The 21,596-nt window shown below is 41.7% G+C and overlaps 1 non-coding gene across 1 annotated transcript; it reads right to left on the bottom strand.

The window, feature by feature from the left end:
* Positions 1-18,333: 18,333 nt before the first annotated feature.
* On the bottom strand, positions 18,334-18,438 carry LOC132535372 (U6 spliceosomal RNA). Its single transcript, XR_009547154.1, has one exon. It is a non-coding gene; the product is annotated as a U6 spliceosomal RNA (small nuclear RNA).
* Between the last annotated feature and the right edge of the window lie 3,158 nt (positions 18,439-21,596).

The raw sequence follows: 21,596 nt of genomic DNA, 5'->3' as shown, positions 1-21,596 counted from the left end.
GGGTGGGAGAGAGATGTTCCCATGGCTGAGTGTGAAAGCAGTTCAATGTGTTTATTCATCAGAAAAGAATCTGCCTTTATATTTTCTGAGGCAGAAGTGGCTGGCCGGAAAAGGGAGTGGGTTGGAGAGTGGGTGGAGAGAAGGAAAAGAGCGCAAATCCCATCTAACCAGTGGGGATTAAACCAGTGCCCTGCAGGCAGGGTGGGTCTCAGGCAAAATAGTGATTATATAAATAGACCACAGCATCAAGCAATGCAGCAGACCTGGCGTAATGACCAACAGGGAATCATGGCTGGATTTCATTATTCTGTTGGGGGAAGATAGGCAGTTACTGAAAAGATGAATGCTTTCCATATGCCACTAATACCATGAGACTGTTCACAGTGTATATGGAAGGCGACTTCTTAATAACTCACGTCAGTGTAGAGACCTACCTGGAATGCACCAATTCTCCAAGTTTTTTTTTGGAGAATCTCTCTCTCTCTTTTTCTTAGTATGTGGTTTCCTTTGTGTGTTTTAATTGGTGTGTACCCCAGATGACTAGGTCTATTTGCTAGAGGTCTGTTTTACAGAATATTTTGATCCTTATTCTGCATCATAAAAGAATAAAACATGTTTTTAAGGTACTAGGAGAGACTGACAAATATCTGGACTCTCCATAGCACAGGCCATATGAATGGGCAGGCGATTTACTAGCAGAGCATATGCAGGTTCAATCCCTGGTCCCATACTGCTCAGTAAAAGAAATAAGTGAAATGAGCCTAAGAAATAATTAGTAGAAGGGTGGTGTTTGTCTTCTAGAAAAGTTTGCCACCTGCTAAAGTCGTGACAACATTACTACAGTTTTTGATTCTTATTATGGGCTAAAAGTTTATATATACATGATATAATTTCCGTTACATGTGACCCGTTTGATATAACTCAGGATAAAATTGATTCAGTCCTTGACTCCTGCCTCAGTACCAACTCTGACCTCCTGCCATGGTTTCTGATTTCTTAATCTCAGTCTCATGATTTTATTATAGACATGTTTGGGCGCTCTATCTAATGTTTCAGATGGAGAACTTCAAGGAGGTTCTATTTAAAATCTTGCTTAGTCTAATGTTGTTAATCTCTTCCAGTGTAATTTTCAGCATATGATGTTTTTTGTTTGGTTTTTGACTCCACTGTTATCACCGGCAATAGGTGCTTGCGTGGTGACTCCAGACTTCTCCTTCTCTTCCTCTTTTTCTTCAACTTTTTCTGTTTTTCTGATAGAGTCAGAGAGAAATAGAGAGGAAGAGAGAGAGAGAGATGTAGAGACAGAAAGACAACTGAAGTTCTGCTCCGCCAGCCATGAAGCATCCCTCAGCAGGTGGGGGACAAAGATTTGAACCCCAGACCATGTGCATGGTGATTAATGTGTACTCTGCTAGGAGCACTGCCACATGGCAACAGTTTCTCTTTCTTCCTTTTCTTTCCTCTTCTTTCCTTTCCTTTTCTTTCCTCTTCTTTTATTTTCTCTTCTTTCTTTTTTTTTTTTTGAGATTGTATTTATTTGTTAATGAAGAAGATAGGAGGAGAGAGAGAGGGAAAGAACCAGACATCACTCTGGTACATGTATTGCTGGGGACTGAACTCTGTGTTTTCAAAACATTTCCCAGAGCCAGAAATTTCCCAGGATTGTAATATAGGGACAGGCAGGGAGGACACAAAGTGAAATGTAGACTGGTCATGGTTTATTGCATCAAAGAGGACTCTGGGAAAGGAGGGCAGGGAGGGACTGACGAGAACCTTGAACCCTGGTTCGTGATGTGTAAGAGTATTCTGCAGACAACTTTCACAGGGAGATGAGAAATTGTACCTATATGTCAGTGACTACATTGTAAACCATTAACCCCCACCTATCAGTAAAAATGATCAAAAATCCAAATCAATTTAAAAAAGGGGGCCAGGCGGTGGCAAGCCTGATCAAACACACACATTACAGCCCTCAAGGACCTCGATTCAAGCCCCCGGTCCCCACCTGCAGGGGGAAAGCTTCCTGAGTGGTGAAGCAGGGCTGCAGGTGTCTCTCTGTCTCTTCACCTCTCTATCTCCTCCCCCCTCTCAGTTTCCCTGTTTCTATCTAATAAATAAATGATTAGAAAACCCAAACATCTCCTGTTCTCTCTGTTGTGTCATTGCATATTGTTGTAGAAAACTGTGGCAGACTGAAGCTTGTCTGGCAGAAAGATTCATCTTTACCATAAACCACAGAGTCAATGTCTTGAGCGATTTTATCTGCTCCACAATGTCCTCCCTTGTGTCTGTCAATTCAAAGTCTAATGGCTTGATTATTTGTCTCTTGAACCATAAAGTACAACTTAAACTAGGATGAAGAAAAAAAGTGAAATCATAATGTGATAACAAAGAAAACATTTATAAGAAAAATTAAGTAAAAAAGATCCCACTACTTTCATATATATTTAATTTCTTTATTGGGGATTAATGGTTTACAGTCTACAATAATACACAGTAGTTTGTACATGTGTAACATTTCTCAGTTTTCCACATAACAATACAACCCCCACCAGGCACCAGGTCCTCCTCTGCCATCATGTTCCAGGATCCGAACCCACCCCCCACCCCACAGTCCTTACTTTGGGGCAATACACCAACTCCAGTCCAAGTTGGGCTTAGTGTTTTATCTTTCTGACTTATCTCACTTAACATGATTTCTTCAAGCCCCATCCAAGATGAGGTGAAGAAGGTGAATTCGTCATTTTTAATACCTGAGTAGCATTCCATTTGTATGTAGACCACAACTTGCTCAGCCACTCACCTGTTGGACACCTAGGCTGCTTCTAACTCTTGGCTATTACAAATTGTGCTGCTACGTATATAGCTGTACACAGATCTTTGTAGATGGGTGTGTTGGGTTCCTTAGGCTATATGGTCAGAAGAGGAATTGCAGGATCATAAAGTAGGTCCATTTCTAACCTTCTGAGAGTCTCCAGACTGCTCTCCACAGAGATTGGACCCATTGACATTCCCACCAGCAGTGCAGGAGGGTTCCTTTGACCCCACAACCTCTCCAGCATTTGTTGCTGCTACTTTTTCTGATGTATGACATTCTCACAGGAGTGAAGTGGGTATCATTGTCTTTATTTGCATTCCTCTGACAATCAAAGACTTGGAACATTTTTTCATGTGTTTCTCAGGATTTTGGATCTCTTCTGTGATGAATATTCTGTCCATGTCCTCCCATTTTTGGATGGGTTTGTTTTTACTATTGCTGAGTCTAGTGGAATTATTATATCCCGCTGTTTTCTTATGTAATAGGTTCTGAATCTAGTGTGCTTATTATTTTTCCTTCTAAAGCGGTAATAACCAGCTTTGAACTACCTCAATTTTTATACACCTAGGAAAGTCGTCTGACTTTATGATGAAGAATCTTTCTATGACCTAAGATTTATAAGTCTATTTTATTTGTGGAAATAACTCTTTATGAGTTGTCACATAAACCTAGACAGCTATTTGAGATGTATCACCTATTACTAGTATATGAATTTTGTCTAATACACACCAAGTATTATATATATGATACTGTTGTGCCCAGAAGTTCGAGTCCCGATCTCACACAAGGAAGACCAGCATCACATGCAATAGCAAGAGGTTTTATTAGCAAGTTTAAGCTTGGGCCATCAACACCCTTCCACACAAGGGGAGAGTCTGCTGCCCACGACCCCACAACATTGTTGTTCTCGGCTTTTTATAGTACACAACAAGAGCCGTTGGTTTCAGTCTAACGGCTTTAACGGCTGAAATGGCTGTAACAGGGAACTGTTGGTTTCAATGTTAAAGTCTCTAACAAGTAACAGTTGGTTTCAGTGTAACAGTCTATAAGAAGTAACAGTTTCTAATCTCTACATTCTAATCTCCACAACACCACACTATGAGTATATGAATAAATCTTCCATACTGATTAACTATTCCCTCTACTGTTATCCAGCTAGGAAGTGACAGCGCAAAGATCTGATCCCAGATATGTGAGTCCTGAAACTTGTTTTTTCACTACAAATGAAGCATATTCTTAAAACATAAGAGGAGCATCTTCAAGTCCCTCAATTATCTAAATCTAGACACCCATCAGTTTTTCCTTGCGGATAGATACCTGCAAAAAGAAAGATCTGAAAAGAAATAAAAAATGACTTATTTGCCTATTTGCCCAGTAGGCAGAATTAAGTATAGTTGCCACTTATTTTCTTTCTCTTTTGTCTTGGCTTTTTTTTTTATTTGTGTTAAAATTTTATTTCTGTTTTTGTTTTCTTTCTTTCTCCAGTAAGGGAGGGATACACTTTGAACTTGTCATCTTGTAGAATCTGGTCATACTGACATTCTGATCCTTTTTGAAATCTCTTCATCCCTGAATTTGAATTCTCTACTTAATATGAAGAACTTCATTTACATTTTATTGGCTTTATTTTATTATTTTTGAAGTCATTTTGGTTTGCAAGACTTAAAATGGTTTAGAAGTATAATTTTTCACCTCTTCAAAATGTGTTATCACAAGTCACCCCCTACCAAAGCAACAATCCTGTAACAAAAGTTCACTGGGTCCCTTCTATCTGGACAACTTCTTTCTCCCCTCTAATCACTATTGACCTCAGTTTAGTAGGCCAAGACCAAAGGCTTATTTTTATTTGACTTTGCTTGCTTTTTTGCTTTGTTTCTTTATTCCATATGAGAGAGAACATTGAGTGTTTTCCTTTTATCTATCCCTTTAACATTTTTGTATGGGTGGTTTTATGGTAGTGAATTTTTTTTTACTTCTTTATCTGAAAGACTCCTAACAGTCCTTCATATCTGATTAATAACCCAGTTAGATAGAGTCATCTTGGGTGGATAGCTTTTCCATTTAAAATTAAATATACCTGGCCATTCCTTTATAATGCTAGTGTTTCTGTTGATAATTCAGTTCATAGTTTTTTTTTTTTTACTTCTTTATTGGGAAAATTAATGTTTTACAGTAGTTTGTACATGCATAACATTTCTCAGTTTTCCACAACCCCCACTAGGTCCTCTGTCATCCTTTCCAGGACCTGAACTCCCCCACTCACCCCAGAGTCTTCTTTTTTTTTTTTGATGCAATGCACCAACCAACTCCAGTCCAGGTTCTGCTTAGTGTTTTCTCTTCTGATCTTGTTTTTAAACTTCTGCCTATGTTTGAGATAACTCAGATGATAGTTTTAATGGGAACTCCCTTACAGGCTATCTTTAAACATTTTTCTAGTTGTTTTAATATCTATTTTTGACCTTTGTCATTTTTAATAATTACGCTCCCTTGATAAGCTTCTGCTTGGATTTATTTATTTTTTGGAGCTTTTAGAGTTTTATGAATTAGAGATTACATCTCATTCTTCTGTTTGAGTAGATTATTATCTAATTTTTTCTAATTTTTGATTTAGAGTCTCTGGTCCTTACCCAGATTAGCCCAAACATATATTCCTTGATGTGGTCCACACAGAGTAACAAACAGTGGGAAAACAGCAGGAATAACCCACAGTGAGAGGCTTCTTTGGTGACTGCAGAAGCCCCAAAGGCTGGGTGAGTCTTTGAGCACATTCAGCAGCAGTGCAAACGTGTATCTATATTATCTTCAGTGTGTATTGTGCTCTATGATTTCTTGTGAGCTTTTGAGAACACATATGTCCTAGTATTGTTCAGAACCTGCTCACTCGGAGGTCTTAAGGAACATACTAGAATATATCTTGCAGGGTTTTTTTCTGGTTGCTCTTGAAAGCTTATCTTTTAGAAAAATCAGAATCTTTTCTTTAACAATTCTTTTCCTCCAAGAGGAACTTGGCATATCATTGGCAGCTAAAGGTTTGTTATGCCTTTGGAGCTGCTTTTAGAAGAGCCTAGTAGAGAAACTGTCATAGGTGTGGATATTGGCTCTCTCATATCCCTGCTCTCTGTGTCACTTTCACATTCTAAATATCAGATTTTTTTTGTCTTAGCAAAGTCCCTTTTATGGAAGGGCTTGTTCTGTAAAACTTGAAGATCAAAAGAAAATATAGACGTATCCGATGCATTTACCAGTAGTTATTTCCTGGTTCGTTGGTATGTGTACAAAAGTCAACAATTCAATCCTGCTGTTATAGAGGAATTAGGAGAAAGCAAAGAACAAAAAAAGAAAGAAAATAGGTCAGAGTTTAGAACACAGCTGAATTTTTGAGAGAGGGAGAGGGGAAAGGAGAGGGAGAGGGAGAGGGGAAAGGAGAGGGAGAGGGGAAAGGAGAGGGAGAGGGAACAGCAGAGGGAGAGGGAGAGGGGAAAGGAGAGGGAGAGGGAAAAGGGGAGGGAGAGGGAGAGGGAGAGGGAAAAGGGGAGGGAGAGGGGAAAGGAGAGGGAGAGGGAACAGCAGAGGGAGAGGGAGAGGGAAAAGGGGAGGGAGAGGGAGAGGGAGAGGGGAAAGGAGAGGGAGAGGGAGAGGGAGAGAGGAAGAGGGAGAGGGAAAGAAGAGGGAGAGAGAGAGGGAGAGGGAGAGGGAAAGAAGAGGGAGAGAGAGGGAGAGGGAGAGGGAGTGAGCGTGTAGTATGAGAGCTTTTATTGTCTTCTAGGGAAGTAGGTGCGTGAAAAGCTGTGTGTGAGGAACAGTGGTGTGAACATCTGTGGTTATGGGGGCTGGGTGGTGGGTGGTGGTGCACCAGACTGGACGTACCTGTTACCGGGGGACCAGAGCTCCATCCCCTGGGCCCACCTGCAGGGGGAGAGAAAGCTTTGAGAGATGTGAAGCAGGGCTGAAGGTGTCTCTGTCTCTCCCTCTCTATCAACCCCACCCTCAGGATTTCTGGTTGTCTTTATCCAATAAATACATAAAGATAATAACAAAAGAGCAAAGAGACCTTTAAAAAGCCATGATCACTGTAGAGATGTAGGGTAAGAGGAAGCAAGAGGGCACAGGCCTTCCAGCTCTTGTTGGATGCGGGGACATTTAGAGAGCACTGAAGAGACAGTGGTGGGATTTATCCAATGACATAAGAAAGATCCTTTTGTTTGCTTGGAACAATATATGTTGGAGACAAAGAAGAGATGAGTTAGAATAATGAAATGGTTTGGATGAAGACTGCTGGTGTGAGCATGAGTGGATGGGATAGGGAAACATTTTTCAATTCAGATCAATAGGACAGACCAACTCACGGACGAGCAGAGGATGAGGAGAGAACAGCAGCGGCCAGGAAACAGGTGTGCAGGCAGAGTGCAGGCCTTGCATGTGTGAGGCCCCAGGCTCTATTCTTAGCACACACATGCCAGAATGGAGTCTTTAGGCCACATAATCTCTTCTTATTTTACTGCAAGTCAGAAGTTGTCTCATAAAAATGATTTTTGTAGCATTGCATTTTAGTACTTTTGTTTTATACATGGAATGCTGGATCGGACATCTCTAGGCCCCTGTGTAGCCTGCATGACCTAATTTTCTAGTTTAATCAGAAAATCTATGGCATAATCCTAGGTGTATGTCACATAATTTGAGGGGAGTAAAAATGTTGCATCATTATTTTCTTTATTACTGACTTTGACTAGTGAGAAAGGAGAGAAGCATTGCACATATACGTTGGACTAGGTACCATGGTAGTCAGATAAACTTTAATTAAATGTTAGAATGTTATCCTAGAGAGCAGGGAGGGAACTTCTGGCCCCCACAATGCATACCACTTTTGAAATCATTTCACGTCACACTAACAGGGAAACTGCAGGCAGGACTCAAGATTCATTAAGTCCTGATTTTAACTTGCTCATTCTGAATGACTGATAAGTCATGCTATACCTATTCAAATGATCCCTGGTAGAAAAAAAAGGTTCTCAAACCTCTGACCTTGGCTTTTGGCTTTGATTTCCTCAACATTGGAATCTAGCAGTTAAAGATTTATTTATTGGTTTATTGACTTCTTTGCAGAAGAGCGAGAATTAGAATTTCACTCTGGCACTGTGATTGAGTTAGGGCCTCACTTTTTTAAGTCCAAAGCTCTAGTTGTTGTGTCACCTCCCAGGAAACTAGCAGTTATTTTAGTTGAGGACATTTCCAGGGATTTTTAATATTAAACTATGATATGCTCATTTTTCTCATTCTCTCTCTCTTTTTTATTTTTTAAATTTATTTATTTATAAAATGGAAGCACTGATAAGACCATAGGAGGGGTACAATTCCCACCACCAGAACTCTGTATCCCATCCCTTCCCATCCCCTGATAGCTTTCCTATTCTTTATCCCTCTGGGAGTATGGACCCTGTGCGATGCAGACAGTGGAAGGTCTGGCTTCTGTAATTGCTTCCCCACTGAACATGGGCATTAACAGGTGGATCCACACTCCCAGCCTGTCTCTCTCTTTCCCTAGTGGGGTGGGGATCTAAGGAAACAGAGCTCCAGGACACATTGGTGGGGTTGTCTGTCCAGGGAAGTCTGGTTGGCATCATGGTAGCATCTAGAACCTGGTGGCTGAAAAAGAGTTAACATATAAAGCCAAACAAATTGTTGACTAATCATGAACCTAAAGGCTGGAATATTGCAGATGAAGAGTTGGGGTCTCCATTTTGGAACTAGCTAGAGGTCTATTTTACGTATATTCCAAAGGGCCCATGACTTTATAAGTTTTTGCCTGAGCCTGACATCTGATATGCAGGTGGACCCAGGTTTTGTCTGGGAAGATGATGTCATGGCTGGAAAAAGGAGTAGAAAGCTGGATCAGGGAAGAGAGTAGCTCCCAAATATGGGAAAAATGTGTAAATATTATTGACTGTAAGCCCATATTCAGCATATGACCCAGTAATTCCTCTCCTAGGGATATACCCCAAGGACTCCATAACACCCAACCAAAAAGATGTGTGTACACCTATGTTCATAGCAGCACAATTCATAACAGCTAAAACCTGGAAGCAACCCAGGTGCCCAACAACAGATGAGTGGCTGAGAAAGCTGTGGTATATATACACAATGGAATACTATGCAGCTATTAAGAACAATGAACCCACCTTCTCTGACCCATCTTGGACAGAGCTAGAAGGAATTATGTTAAGTGAGCTAAGTCAGAAAGATAAAAATGAGTATGGGATGATCCCATTCATCAACAGAAGTTGAGGAAGAAGAACAGAAAGGGAAACTCAAAGCAGGATCTGACTGAATTTGGAGTAGGGCACCTCTGGGTGGAGGGTGAGGGTGGATGTTCAGCTTCACGGGGTGGGGGTTCATGGTTGGAATGCTCATTTTTACAAAGGCCCAAACTTCTATAGCTTTTCAGCATTCCTCTCCTCCCTCTCTCCCTTCCTTCCTCCCTTCCTTCCTTTCTTCTCCTCTTTCTCCTCCTCCTTCTCCTCCTTTCCCTCTTCATTCTTTCCTTCTTCCTCTTCTTTTTTTTCCAGAGTACTTTTCATCTCTTGTTTATAGTGATGCTGAAGATTGAACCAGGGACTTTAGGTGCCTCAGGCACGAAAGTCCTGCATGCTGCTGGGACCACTCTGAGCTTACTGACTGCAAACAAGAGGGAGTCTGTGCATGACTGGCACATGGCTGGAGTCATCAGCTACGGCAGATATGATCCAAAGGAACTGTGGGAACTGAAATCAGTTCAGGAAGGGCCTGGCAAAAATCGACCCCCACCTCCCCCCTTTTTACCCTTTTGCCTTTTGTTCTTTCCCTCTTGCCTCCTCCAGGCCTGTGCATCCTTTTTCATTTTTCCTCTATCACTTCTTCCTGTGCCACTGTAGAGTGTATAAACTTAGATTTTGTTTTTATTCCCCTTTGGAAAGTTTCCTGAAATCTCTTACCTTTGTTCCTTCTCTCTGGCTCACGCCTATAATCTGGGTTAGGTGACTAAAATTTAAATAGTTTTTATGTTACAGGGTTCATGTGACACCCTTTCCCCAACTGTAATTTGGCTCCATGAAGAGAGTAGTGTTTCTCTGGCCCCTCCTGCACTGCCTGGGCCTTGGGTGAAGGGGCAGTTTGGGCAAGAACTGAATGAATAAGTGGGATTTGAGAAAGTTGCCTTTCATCCACATTCGATGTACCTGTGACTTGTCCCCTTTCTGCTTTGAAAGAGGCAGTGGGAGCTGCTTTCGTTGCCACTCTAAAAATAGCGGGTATTGATTTACTCAGCTCCTGTTCTCATGTCAGCGCTGACTTGAAAAGCATTACGATCCTTGAGTCCAAAGCACTTTTGTGATTCCTAGGAGTCAGTTCAGTTTTCTTTCTTCATATATTATATATATATATATATATATATATATATATATATATATATTTCCATTTTCAATGAACTTTATGTAAACATCTCAATACCATCAATATAGCCACCTCAACTTTTACTAAGAAGCACCCATGGCATTTGTACACTCAGGGTGGGGCTGGGATGTGAAGGAAGAGTGAGGGAGAAGCATAAACCTGAAAGCCAGGTAGCTTACCCAGAGGTGGGGATGAAATGAGATGCAGACATTGCAGTCGGAAATGAAGCTATTTGCTCTTACAACTTTCTGGCCCCTGATCCTGATGAATTCATCCAAGAGGTAAAAAACAAAGGGTCTTAGGAGGGCCATTTAAAGACTGCTGGATAAGCAGTGTGCTAAGTGGTTTTGTCAGAGTGACTGCTGCTTCTCTGCTATTTTCACTGGATTAGTAATCACCAGGAGGGTTTATGATGGATGATCTGGTTAGGGAGATTCAGTAAGATCAGTTGGAAGAAAAGGGTTTCATTTTGGAGAGGAATTTATGTTCTCCCAGCTTGGCAGTGCATGCATGCCTCACTAGTCACCCAGTAAATATTTGATGGCCAAGAGGGGACTCACAATTGACTGACTGATTGTTTGGTGTGGCTGAATTGACAATATCTTCTATTGCTATATATTTCTTTTATATATATATATTTTTTCATTTGCCTCCAGAGTTATTGCTGGGCTTGGTGCCTGCACCAGGAATCCACTGCTCCTGGACGCTATTTTTTGCTTTTTGTTGCCCTTGTTGTTTTATGGTTGTGGTTATTACTGTTGTTGTTATTGATGTTGTTGTTTTTGGATATGACAGAGAGACATGGAGAGAGGAGGGGAAGACAGAGAGGGGGAGAGACAGACAGACACCTGCAAACCTGCTTCACCGCCTGTGAAGCGACTCCCCTGCAGGTGGGGAGCCGGGGGCTTGAACAGGGATCCTTACGCCGGTCCTTGTGCCTTGCACCACCTGTGCTTAACTGGCTGTGCTACTGCCTGACACCCTACCTGGTCTTTTATTATGTGTTGCTGTCGTAGTGCTAGAATGACAAAGTTGTCATCAAATTAAGTACTTTTTTATTTTTTATTTTTTATTTAAGAAAGGATTAATTAACAAAACCATAGGGTAGGAGGGGTACAACTCCACACAATTCCCACCACCCAATCTCCATATCCCACCCCCTCCCCTGATAGCTTTCCCATTCTCTATCCCTCTGGGAGTATGGACCCAGGGTCATTGTGGGTTGTAGAAGGTAGAAGGTCTGGCTTCTGTAATTGCTTCCCCGCTGAACATGGACGTTGACTGGTCCGTCCATACTCCCAATCTGCCTCTCTCTTTCCCTAGTAGGGTGGGTATCTGGGGAAGCAGAGCTCCAGGACACATTGGTGGGGTCTTCAGTCTAGGGAAGCCTGGCCGGCATCCTGATAGCATCTGGAACCTAGTGACTGAAAAGAGTTAACATACGAAGCCAAACAATTGGTTGAGCAATCATGGACCCAAAGCTTGGAATAGTGGAGAGGAAGTGCTAGGGGGGTACTCACTGCAAACTCTAGTGTACTTCTGCTTTCAGGTATATATTTTGCAGTAGTTTATGGATACGTGTGAACATATGCTCTCTCTCACAGAAACTGGTGTATATCTAGGTTTTGGGACTTTGTTAGAAACCGAACCACCTGAGATGAAATTAGAGTATACTATGAAAGGAAAGGTCTCACCCAAGTAATGAAGTTGAAGGGTTGTCATTCCACATGTGAAGTCTCTGGACACAGTCTGAAGTGAAGCATGTTGAGGTGGCAATCATTGTGTTGGTTAGGTTATGATCGGCAGATGAAATATTATTTGATATGGATTGGGAGAGGCATATGGGAAAGTGGGCCCTATCCAAGGGTTCCAGGACTGGGGGAAGTAGAGGCTCTATAGTGATGTGAGGTTCCTGCTGTCTTAGGGTTCAAAAAGACAATCGATAGTTAATGGTATCACATTATTTGTTAATTGGGTTAACTTTGAAAAGTCCTTTTATGGTTTGCTGTACAGTATCCAGTATCTTGTATATAGCTGTGCTATTGGTTGATTCTTATCTACTTGGTCTAGGCTTTTGAGAGAGTCTGCATGTCAATTACACAGCCTATATATTGAAAAGATTCAGTTTTCGTTTTGAAAAACTTCGAGACATACAATTAATTTTTCCCCCTCTTGTATTAATTAGTGATTTATATGACTACATTTTAGTAGGAGTGTACATAAACACCATTCCCACCACCAAAAGACTGTGACCCATCCTTCCCACCCACTTCCACCCCCCCCCCACTGTCCCAGGAAGCTGCATGTCTACCCCTCACCACAGGGTTTTTACTTTGGTGCCCTACTTACAATTTGGTCAGGTCCTGCTTTTAGTTTCCCTTTCATATCTTCTTACTCAACACAAGGAAGACTAAAGCAGAAACAAACCAATGGGACTACATCAAATTGAAAAGCTTCTGCACATCCAAAGAAAATATTAAACAAACAAAGAGACCCCTCACAGAATGGGAGAAGATCTTCACATGCCAGACATCAGACAGGAAACTAATCACCAAAATATATAAAGAGCTCAGCAAACTTAGCACCAAAAAAGCAAATGACCCCATCCAAAAATGGGCAGAGGATATGAACAAAACATTCACTACAGAGGAGATCCAAAAGGCTAACAAACATATGAAAAACTGCTCTAGGTCACTGATTGTTAGAGAAATGCAAATTAAGGCAACACTAAGATACCACCTCACTCCTGTAAGAATGGCATACATCAAAAAGGACAGCAGCAACAAATGCTGGAGAGGCTGTGGGGACAGAGGAACCCCTTTTACATTGCTGGTGGGAATGTAAATTGGTACAGCCTCTGTGGAGAGCAGTCTGGAAAACTCTCAGAAGGCTAGACATGGACCTTCAATATGATCCAGTAATTCCTCTCCTGGGGTTATACCCCAAGGACTCCATAACACCCAACCAAAAAGAGGTGTGTACTCCTACGTTCATAGCAGCACAATTCATAATAGCTAAAACCTGGAAGCAACCTAGGTGCCCAACAACAGATGAGTGGCTGAGAAAGCTATGGTATATATACACAATGGAATACTACGCAGCTATCAATAACAATGAACCCACCTTCTCTAACCCATCTTGGACAGAGCTAGAAGGAATTATGTTAAGTGAGCTAAGTCAGAAAGATAAAGATGAGTACTTTTTTTTTTTTTTTTTAAATAAAGCTACTACAAAAAATATGCTGTATGGTTATGTCTCTCTTTGGTATCACTTTGCTTCTAACATCCTCAATCCATTAGTAAATTTCCAGGAAGCAACAATAATAAGATAACAAAAATGTAAAGCTTCTGTGATTTGCCTACTATGCTTGGTACTAACTAGCTCAGCAGGACTGCACTGTGCATGTCGACCATGACTTTCTTCACCTTCCCCTGTTGCCGGGCATCCCCATGGCTCACGTATCTGGCCTCCTACAAGCACACCTTTGTCACCTTTGCAGAGATCTGAGGTGCCGTTCTCACTGAGAGTTGCATTAATATTTCTTTTCCCAGAATCTTTACAAGCATTTGCTGTTTCTCTCCTTTCTGATGTATAATTTTTTCACAGGTGTGAAATGGTTTCTCATTGCTTTTATTTGCATCTCTCTTGTAATCAGTAACTTCTTTGAGTACTTTCCCACATATTAGTTGGACCTCAAGGATCTCTTCGTTGGTGAATATTCTGTCCATGTCTTTTTCTCATTTTTTGAAAGGGTGTTTTTTTTTTTTTTTTTCTGAGTTCTGCAAGCTCTGTATATTTTGGTTGTAAACCCTTTGATGCATGGTCTGTGAAGATCTTCTCTCATTCAGTAGGGCGTCTTTCTGCTTTGGTGAAGATCTTCTCTCATTCAGTAGGGTGTCTTTCTGCTTTGGTGAAGGTTCCATTCAGAACCTTGAATGATAAAACTCCTTTGCTTCACTGTGAATGAAACTTGAAGGAGTAAAGTGTGATCAGCCAGTAAGAGAAGAATGGACACCAGAGGGTCTCACCTATAGGTGGGACTTGAGCTATGAGGAGAGAAAGACAAAGCACCAGGTGAAACCTGGAGTAGAGGTGGTCTGCTACACCAAGGAAGGATGTGGGAGGCATACGTGGGGGGCACTGAGGACCCAAAACATGGTGCTGCTGGCAGGCACAAGTTGGTGGTGGGACCGGTGTGCAGACACACATGGGAGGGTGAGAAATTGTACTCATCTAATAACTATCTTGTAAATTTTATGTCCCCAAGAAAATGCAATTTAGAAATGTTAAATTGCTCACTGTAGTCTTTCAGGGACTAAAACTGATATTATAAACTAAGTAGAACAAAACATATTATAGCCTAGTTCAGGGATTGGCAAATTGTGGCTCATGAACTATTTTTAAGCCTGAAAGCAAAAGATGCTTTTCATTTTTAAAGGGTTGTAAACAAAGCACAACAAAATAAAGAATTCTATGACACATGGATTGCAAAGCCTAAAATACTTATCTACTGGCCTTTTACTGAAAGAGCTTGCTGACCCATGGTGTCAGAAAACCAGGAAAACTAACAAAACCAACTTACCTGGTGTTCTGCTTATGTTAATAAATGAATTGCTTAAACAGTGACACCTTTTAGGCCACAGATCAAATTACTAAATGCATTTTCTCATTTACTTATGAAAGGCGGTGACAGCTCCCAATAAAATGTTAGGTGTCCTAATGTGTGCTGCACAGTAAATATTAGGCGAAAAGGTGCTCTTTATTTTCTCTTTGACTTTATCTCTCTGAAACTTTGCAGAATATGACACCAAATAGGTGTTAAAGAAGATAGTCACAGCATGTTTTTTACTGAGGTGGACTAGAATGGCAGAAATAAGGAAGTACAGTAGTTTGCCCTCATTTTCAGTTTGACCTATGGTTTCAGTTTTGTGTGGACAAGTTTATTTTGAAATTGTTAGTAAGATATTTTGAAAGAAAGATGGAGCGATCATATTCATATAAATCTTGTTATTGCATGTTGCTATATCTTTCTGTTATCATTGCTTCATTACACAGAATCTGTAAATCTATCATGAGCATATGCAGGGCTGGCTACTAGCTGTACTTTCAGGCATCCACTGGGAGTCCTGGAACATAGTTCTTTTTAAAAAAACATTTTATTAGTGATTTAACATTGATTTTAAAATTATAAGATAACAGGTGTATAATTCCATCCCTTTCCCACAGAGTTCTGTGTCCATTTTCCTTCCATTGGAAGCTGCATTAGAGTTTCAAAGATCACAGATATGGGTTGACTATTATTTCTTTTTTTAAATTTTTATTTGTAAAATGGAAATATTGACAAGACCATAGGATAAGAGGGGTACATTTCCACACAATTCCCACCACCAGAACTCTGTATCCCATCCCCTCCTCTGATAGCTTTCCTATTCTTTATCCCTCTGGGACTATGGACCCAGGGTCATTATGGGGTGCAGAAGGTGGAAGGTCTGGCTTCTGTAATCGCTTCCCTGCTGAACATGGGCGTTGACAGGTTATCCATACTCCCAGTCTGTCTCTCTCTTTCCTTAGTGGGGCAGGGCTCTGGGGAAGCAGGGCTCCAGGACATATTAGTGGAGTTGTCTGTCCAGGGAAATCTGGTTGGCATCATGATAGCATCTGGAACCTGGTGACTGAAAAAGAGTTAACATACAAAGCCAAACAAATTGCTGAGTAATCATGAACCTAAAGGCAAGAATATTGCGGATGAAGATTTGGGGGTCTCCATTTTGGAAAAAGCTAGTAGGTCTATTTTAGGTCTATTCCTAAAAGTCAAGGGACCCATGACTTTAATAGTTTTGCCTGAGCCTGACATCCGATATGCAGGTGGACCCAGGTTATTTTCTGGGGAGATGGTGTCATAGTTGGTAAAAGGACCAGGAAGCTGGATCAGGGAAGACACTAGCTCCCAAATATGAGAAAAGTGTATAAATATTGTTGACTGTAAACTTCACTGGTTTGATCTGGGGCCCATATTCAGCACAGGAGCCTGTGTGGCCTCTGCATCCCTGTAGGTCTGAGCTCACATTCTGTGGACACAGCTAGGAACATTCCAGGCTGCACTAATTTCAAGATCCATCTTCTTATTAGAAAAGAAAACACAAGTCGAACCTGAAATGCAATTGGAGTATTACACCAAAGTAAAAGACATGGGGGTGGGTGGGTGGGTGGGGAGAATACAGGTCCATGAAAAATGATGAATGAAATAGTGGGGGTTGTATTGTTAAATGGGAATCTCGGGAATGTTATGCATGTAAAAAAAAAAAGAAGTAGAAACGCAAAGCAGAAATTGACTGAGTTTGGAGTATGGCACCAAAGTAAGAAAGCAGAAGTATACTAGAGTTTGCAGTGAGTACCCTCCCTAACACTTCCTCTCCACTATTCCAAGCTTTGGGTCCATGATTGCTCAACAATTTGTTTGGCTTTGTATGTTAACTCTCTTTTCAGTCACCAGGTTCCAGATGCCATCAGGATGCTAGCCAGGCTTCCCTGGATTGAAGACCCCACCAATGTGTCCTAGAGCTCAGCTTCCCCAGAGACCCACCCTACTAGGGAAAGAGAGAGGCAGACTGGGAGTATGGACCTACCAGTCAACGCCCATGTTCAGCGGGGAAGCAATTACAGAAGCCAGACCTTCTACCTTCTGCAACCCTCAATGATCCTGGGTCCATGCTCCCAGAGGGATAGAGAATGGGAAAGCTACTGGGGATGGGGTGGGATATGGATATTGGGCAGTGGGAATTGTGTGGAGTTGTACCCCTCCTACCCTATGGTTTTGTTAATTAATCCTTTCTTAAATAAAAAAAATTTAAAAAAATCCATCTTCTTGGGTGGTAGGTAAAGTGTGTTGCCCAACCGTTCTTTGGAGAATGGGACATTCTCTACCACTGTTGATCTACATTGAGGGCAAGGTCCTCTAGGGGCCCACAAAGGTCTCCATTATGTTGTTCCTGATAGAGGTGCCCAGTAACAGTGGCAAGAAGAATCTGTTAGAGGTCTAGGCCCATCATGTCTGTGTGGGAATCCCAGGACTCCTTGACTAGGGCCCCAGGGGATGAGGTGGCCTGGTAGTGACTAAAGAGTCATCATTAAAGGATGCCAGTCTCTTGCCCTTATTCAGTTTTGCAGTCCTTACTTTGATAAGGTTAGCTTTGGAGTGAGTGAGGGAAGTATGATAAGAAATAGGTGAAGAGGGTATCTAAGTCTAAGTAGAAACTATTTCAGATGAGACTAGGCGTGTTCAGGGTGGTGTGGCTATAGACAGAAACTATTTCATTAGATATTTTCAGTTCTTTCTACTTGCTTGCTTCATTTATTGACTCACTGCAAACCATTGTGCATTCTTGCTTTAAGGTATATATTGCTCCCTAACGTTTGGATACATGTGAACATCTGCCCTATCACGTGGGTCCTGGTCTATATCTAGGTTTTGAGGTTTTATTAAGAAGTGCACCACCTGAAATGAAGTTGAGGAGCCCTACGAGCTGGGAAAGGTCTCACCAGAGTAATGAAGCTGGAGGGTTGGCATTCCATGCCTGACGTCTCTGGACACAGTCTGAAGTGAAACATGTTGAGGTGGTACTGGTTGCGTTGATTAGGCTGGCATCAGCAGATGCAGTATCAGTTGTTATGAATTGAGGGAAACATGCAGGGAAGTGAGTCCCACCCTGGAGGTTACAGGACTGGGGGAAATATGGGCTTTATAGACAAGGAGGGAGGTTCCTGCATTCTAAGGGTTTAAGAAGGCAATAGATAGTTACTGCTATAACCAAATTATTTGGCAATTGGGTTAACTTTGAAAATTCCTTTGTTAGCATTTGCATTGTTTTCTATTTCTTTGAATCTCACAGTTTTCAGTATGTAAGTCTTTCACTTCTTTGGTCAGGTTTATTCCTACATATTTTATTGATTTTGCTGCGACTGTGAATGGGAGTGATTTCTGGATATCCTTTTCTTCGGACTTAGTGTTTGTGTAAAGAAATGCCACTGATTTTTGTACATTGATTTTTTTTTTTAGCCTGATACCTTGCTATATCGCCTAATAATTCCCAAAATATATGGACTGCTTCAGGAATTTGCATGTCATCTGTGCACAGGGCCCATGCTAATCTTCTCTGCACCCTTCCAGTCTTAGTATACGTGCTGCCGAGGTGAACATGGAACTTAGTTCTTATAAACAAAACACAACTACTATAAATCTTAATTTATCACAGTTATTCAAAACAATTTTAAAGTGTGAAGGCTGTTTTTTTTTCAACACTTGTAGTAAATCAGCAAGAAGACAGGCATTGTTCAGATCTTAGATTATAACAGCTTTCTTTCAAAGCTGAGGGACAGATCTGCAGCTCAGCAGGACAGCTTTGTTCTTAATGGACTGAATCTCTTAGGAATATATTGTGAGAGCAGTACATTTAATCACTTACTTTTTAGACCTTATATTCCACTTCATTTTGTGGAAATATTTTATCTTGTACAAAACTAGAGAGAACAGTGAGCCTAGGTTCAGTAACTAAGAGCGTGCGTCTAATCTTGTTTCATCTAAAATCTCATCAGTTCCTAAACACCATCATAATATTTTTATTTCAAAGAAAATTCTAGTCATTATATCATATTATTATGCACATATTATGTATGACTAATTTGTTTTCTAAAGGATCCTTTCTAAAAATATATAATCACAATACCATTATCACCCTGAAAAAGCCAACAATAGGATCTTAATTTTGGGCTGGGGAAGAAGCTCAGAATCTGAAGGCCCTGAGTCCCTACATCCAAGTAAATGGCATTCTGGTCTCACTTTCTCTCTCTGGTTCTGTGTCACTTGAAAAATAAACCTAATAACAATGTATTATAAATAAATAAAAGATTTTAATACAAGCAAATGAAAAGTAAGTACTTAAATTTCTGAATAAAAAAAAATTGTTTATTTATTGATAAGGAAAGAGAGAGAAAGAACCAGACATCACTCTGGTACCTGTGCTGCCGGGGATCGAACTCAAGGACCTCATGCTTGAGAGTCCAATCCCTTATCCACTGTGCTATCTCCCAGACCACTTTCTGAAATGTTTTAGACAAGGATTCACATATGGCTTACAAAGTTTCAGGTCACTAAAAGAGAACTTAAGTTTTTTCAACCTAAATTTAATCTTACTTTATTAAAAAAAAAACTTTAAAAAAAAAATCTGGGCCAGTGGTGCACGGCATTAAGCCCACAAAGTAGGAAGCACGAGGACCCACACAAGGATCCAGGTTCAAACCCCCGGCTTTCCACCTGCAAGGGGGTCACTTCACAGGCGGTGAAGCAGGTCTACAGGTATGTCTCTCTCTCTTTCTCTCTCTCTCTCTGTCTTCCCCTCCTCTCTTGATTTTTTCTCTGTCCTGTCCAATAAAACTGAAAATGGAAAAAAAAAGAAAGTGACCTCCAGGAGCACTGAATTCAAGTGCAGGCATCAAGCCCCAGCAATAACCCTGGAGGCAAAATAAATAAGTAAAGAAAAATAAATAAAAAATTAAAATAATCTTTTTCATGACTATGTATTCACCTCCTTTTGAATAAAGAGAAATCGAGAGGAAAAGGGAGCTAGAAAGGGGAAGTGAGAAACAGCTGTGGCACTGTCCTTGGCTCCTGAAGCTTCCCGGCAAGTGGGGCTGTGGGCATGGAGCCAGGTCTGTGCTCTGCTATCTGCAACCACCAGAGGGACCACTGCCCAATGTCTCACTTAGTTATCTCTATATTTATTAGGTTAAAGAGCTTGCTGTTGATCAAGGCTGCCATTTCTCATCTCCCTGGGAAAGGTCTCACCCTGACTCAGTCCTTTTCTGTGATGGTGCCAGAGGACCCTCAAGCACTTCCACCCACCAGCCCGCCCTCCTTCTTTGGAGTCCTTTGCTTTGGTACAGCATATCACACCGAGTTCAGGTATTACTTTGTGTTGTCTCTTTCTTCCTTGTTTTTAAATAACTTGTTTAGTATACATGCACACATATATATGTATATATTATTGGGGGATTAATAACTCAAGGCAATAGCTGTCTATACATTTGTAAAATTTCTCATTTTTAAGCAAAACACTCTCACCCCAGCCTCATCCTTCCCCACCATCCTGCACAGGAAAGCCACTGAGTGAGACCCCTAGTGTCCACACTGTTCCTTTTGGCTTTTCTCAACTAACAGGATTCCCTCACGTCCCAGCGGTGAGTGGCTTAGAAAGTTGTGATCCCCACCTGCAGGGGAGTCACTTCACAGGCGGTGAAGCAGGTCTGCAGGTGTCTGTCTTTTTCTCCCCCTCTGTCTTCCCCTCCTCTCTCCATTTCTCTCTGTCCTATCCATCAACGACGACATCAAGAACCACAAGGATAATAACTTCAACAATAAAACAAAAATTTTCCATCCCGTTTATCCAGAGTAATGTATACCTGATAGATCATGGGAGGTGAACTTTGGATTGGACACTTATTTTTACCCCTTGCTGTTTTTTTTTTTTTTTTTTGGCTTTGTTGAGGCCTTGTCAGTATGTAATTACACTGCACCTGGGTAGAATCCTTTGTCCAGATAGACAGGAAGAGCCATTGCAGCACCAAGAGTATCCCCTGGTGCCTTAGTGTCCCCCAATTGGTGACAGGGCATAATCTACATTGCATACATGACAGGTATGCACCCTATCTTGTCCCCTGAACTTCATTGTTGAGTCAATCTGCTGATATTTTGGTGTGACTATTTTGAGTATGGACACAGGATCACTATGGGTGTACGTCCCCCGGTGTATGTCCCCCCGGAGTATGTCCCCCTTGGTGTATGTGCCCCTGGTGTATGTCCCCCCGGTGTATTTACCCCCGGTGTATGTCCACCCGGTGTATGTCCCCCTCGGTGTATGTGCCCCAAGTGTATGTCCCCCCGGTGTATTTACCCCCGGTGTATGTCCCCCGGTGTATGTCCCCCAGGTGTGTCCCCCAGTGTATGTCCCCCCGATGTTTGTCCCCCGGTGTATGTCCCCCCCGGTGTATGTCCCCCGCTGTATGCACCCTGGTGTTTGACCCCCGGTGTGTGTCCCCCCGGTGTATGTCCCGCCGGTGTATGTCCCCCGGTGTATGCACCCTGGTGTTTGTCCCCCGGTGTATGTCCCCCCCAGTGTATGTCCCCCAGTGTATGCACCCTGGTGTTTGACCCCCGGTGTATGTCCCCCCGGTATATGTCCCGCCGGTGTATCTCCCCCCGGTGTATCTACCACCAGTGTATGTCACACCAGTGTATTTACCCCCAGTGTATGTGCCCCCGGTGTTGCCCCCCCCCGGTGTATGTCCCCCCATTGTATTT

Source organism: Erinaceus europaeus, chromosome 21 (genome assembly GCF_950295315.1).
Source record: "Erinaceus europaeus chromosome 21, mEriEur2.1, whole genome shotgun sequence".
NCBI classification, from domain to species: Eukaryota; Metazoa; Chordata; class Mammalia; order Eulipotyphla; family Erinaceidae; genus Erinaceus; species Erinaceus europaeus.
The sequence above is the reverse complement of the archived record's forward strand: the minus strand, read 5'-3'. Positions and strand labels throughout refer to the sequence as shown.